Source organism: Sciurus carolinensis, unplaced genomic scaffold (assembly GCF_902686445.1).
Source record: "Sciurus carolinensis unplaced genomic scaffold, mSciCar1.2, whole genome shotgun sequence".
NCBI classification, from domain to species: domain Eukaryota; kingdom Metazoa; phylum Chordata; class Mammalia; order Rodentia; family Sciuridae; genus Sciurus; species Sciurus carolinensis.
In genome coordinates this window covers 84,426-88,150 of record NW_025920186.1, presented here as the reverse complement: position 1 = coordinate 88,150, position 3,725 = coordinate 84,426, and the positions used below count along the sequence as shown (strand labels likewise).

General features: G+C 34.0%; 1 pseudogene; it reads right to left on the bottom strand.

Moving 5' to 3' along the window:
- Positions 1-791: 791 nt before the first annotated feature.
- On the bottom strand, positions 792-1,146 carry LOC124974857 (prostaglandin reductase 2-like; annotated as a pseudogene).
- Between the last annotated feature and the right edge of the window lie 2,579 nt (positions 1,147-3,725).

Sequence of the window (3,725 nt, the reverse complement as noted above, 5' to 3'; positions counted from 1 at the left end):
AAATGATTAATAGTTTGTTAAACTTTGTTGCAATTGTATGTGCTATGTGTGTGCATGTGAAACTGTGCATACATGGCTGTTTTAAGAATTCAGTGTATCTCAAATAGGCATCCTCATTGGAATCACTTGGTATTGATGAATACAATCTAAATCTTCATGAATGATGTCTCCAGAGATTAATATTTTCTATGTTCTTAAATAGATCCTACTGCTCTACTAAGCTGGACAGTTGGGTTTTTGTTGTTGTTGTTGTTGTTGTTGCTGCTGTTTTTTTTTTTTATATAATCACACTCCAAAAACAGTTTATTTAGGGATAACAAGGGACTATAGTCCAGGATGTGCATGCTTGTGCATATCCAGGGATTCAAACAAAGACAGGAATTTTTAATGTTAAAATGAAGAAATGATATTAGTTGTTTTGAAACAATTATTCTTCATTACAAGTATTAAGAATGGTGACACCAGTTCATTAATTGAACAGGAAGTTGATGCGTAGGCAAGCTGGTGGTTTTGAGAGGTCCTCCTTCACGGCCTTCCAGCTCCATTTTGTTAGGGATTGACATAAGTGATTCCATTTTCGTTTTAGAAACTTTCACACACTGGTTAAGAATTTGTGACAGTCCAGGTACAATGACACACTCCTGAAATTCCATCTATTCAGGAGGCTGAGGCAGAAGGACCTAGGCTAGTCTGGGCAATTTAGTGAGGCACTGTCTCAATTACTTTTTTTAATTTTTAAAAAGTGGGGACTAGGGATGTAGCTCAATGATAGAGCACTTTCCTAATATCCACAAGTTCCTGGGTTCAAGGCTATTTCTATCCAAAATAGCCTTTGTTTGCCACGGCCAATAGAAAGAAGTCACAAAATTGCCTTTAGTCAAATTTACGTGCTTGCTTACTTCTATAATTCCAACACCTCCACCATCAACCACCTGAGATAGTTGCCAAGGTGATATATAATCAGTACCAGGGTCTTCATTCATTTTCCAATGCATGTAAGGATCCACAGAAAGATAGAGTTCTAACTTGTACTTGTCCTTCATTAATAGTATCTGGTATGCTGACTTCTTCCATTTGGAAATTCTCTGTCATTGGATTACCATTTGTTTCAGGTTGGGAATTTAATACTACTTATTGTACAATCATCATCTCTAACAAGATCTCTGTAGGAAATAATTATGTCACAGAGCTTGGGGGACTGTTTTGTTTGTTGTTTTGATTTCGGTTTTCCTTTTGAATGTAAAATCACAAATGTATTAATTTAGATATACTACATTGTATTTTAACTATCTCCCTGTTGTTGGAAAAATTCTCAATTTTTATTGATTCTTTTATATTATTTGTTTCTTAATTGAGATATAAAAATTGTACATATTTATGGAGTAGGATGTGATATTTCAATAATAAAAATTCTGTACATTAGATCAGTAAAGCCCATTTCTCCTAACTAAGACTTTATACTCTTTGATCATCTCCCCTTTCTTCATCTATTGACCATACCCAGTCCCTGGTAACCACCATCCTACTCTCTACTTGCCTCTCCTTTGTATGAGTTCAAATTACTTATATTCCAAATGTAAATGAGATCATGTGGTATATGATTTCCTGTGGTTAAAGTATGTCACTTAGCATTCTGTCCTCTAGTTTCATCCATGTTTTTGCAAATGATGGGGTATCCCCTCTTTTAAAACTCAATAGTATTCTATTGTGTATGTACATCACATTTCCTTTGCTCTTTATCTGATGATCAACATCTGAGTTGTTCCTATATTTTAGCTATTGTGAAAAATGCTGTAGTGTATATGGAAGTGCAGATCAGCATAACTATTTTGATCCTTTTGATATATATGCATGCATAAGTGGGATTGTTGAATCATATGTTAATTCCAATTTTCGTTTTCTGAGGAACCTTCATCATGTTCTCCATAATAACTGAAATAATTTATATTTACACCAACAGTACTTGAGGATTCCTTTTTCTCTACACCCTTGACAACACTTTTTATCTTTCATCCTTTTGATAACAGCCATTTTAACAGGTGTGAAGTGATATCACATTGTGGTGTTAATTTTTATTTCTCTGATGATCTGCTATGCTGATCATATTTTTCTCACATACCTGTTGGCCATTTGAATGTCTTCTTCTGAGACGGGACTACTTAGGTCCTTTGCCCATTTTATTTTTAATTATTTTTTAAAGAGTTCAGCTTTCCATTGAACATACTACAAAGGAAATTTATTGTATAAAAAAAAAAAAACAAAGTCCATCTCATTATTGGGTTCCTCTTTCTTCACTTACATTTTCTTCTCAGCTGACAGCAGTAGTATAGTTGGCATAATATCCTGATGGTACTGCAGTAACTGCTGAAGCAGACCTTCCAACCCCTACATTGCAAATAAGACTCACCATGCTGACAGTGGGGAGGAACTTAACAAATAATCCAAGTAAAAATATGTTCAATATTTACACAAGTGACTTTAATGAGGGCTTTATGTGTCCCGGTGATGGTCATATCATCATAGTGCAGTATGAGGGCAGTATAGATACAGGAAGCTCAGACACAGAGGCCATGGTTCAGGTGAGTATGGGGCTACTACTTGTGTGTGATGCTAGTTGCTGGATGAATTGAAGGTCTCATCCCAGTGCAGCCTTAGCTTCCTTGGAAGAACTGGGAATCTTGGCAGCAGCTGAGGAGAGCCCATTGCTCATTTTAATTAGACTATTTTGTTTCCTTACAATTGAGTTGAGTTCCTTCTATATTTTGGATATTAGCTACTTACCAGATATATGGTTTGCAAATATATATTCTCCCGTTCCACAGATTGTCTGTTATTTCTGTTGATTATTCCATTTGTTGTGCATAAGCTTTTCAGTTTCATATAGTCACATTTATCTATTTTTCCTTTGTTAACTGTACTTTTGAAATCCTATAAAAAGCAACTTTGCCCAGACCAATGGCCTAGAGCATTTATCTTATTTTCTTCTAGTAATTTTGCTGTTTCACGTCTTACATTAAAATCAGTAATTTATTTTGAATTTATTTTGGTATAAGGTATGACATGAATGTTCTAATTTCATTTTTCTGCATTTTCAACTTTTCTCAACATCCTTTACTGAAGAGACTACCCTTTTCCCATTGTTAATTCTTGGAAACTTTGTTGAAAGTAATCTAACTGTAAATATGCAGATTCATATCTGGACTTTATTCTGTTTCATAAGTCTGTGTGTCTTTTTATATGCCAGTATCATATTCTTTTGATTACTACAGCCTTGCAGTAGATTTTCAAATCAGATTGTGTGTTGCCTCTGGCATCATTCTTTTTACTCAAGATTGATTTGGGTATTCAGGGTTTTTGATTGTTCCATATTAATTTTAGAATATTTTCTGTCAAAATGTCTTTGAAATTTTGATAGTTTTGTTATGTAGCATTCATACTAAATATACATGATTTAATACCACCATTTCAGCTTTTGACTGTGTACTTACTTTTATCAGTGAGTTTTATACTTTCACATATTCTCATGTTACTAATTAATGATGTTTTCTTTTAGCTTAAAGAACTTCTTTTATCACATCTTATAAGACCATTTTGCTGGTGATGAACTCCATCAGCTTTTATTTATCCAGGAAAGTCTTTATCTTTCCTTTATTTCTGAAAGATAGCTTAGTTGGGTATAATATTCTTGGTTGGGCAGAGGACCCAAATAGATATTTTTCCAAAAA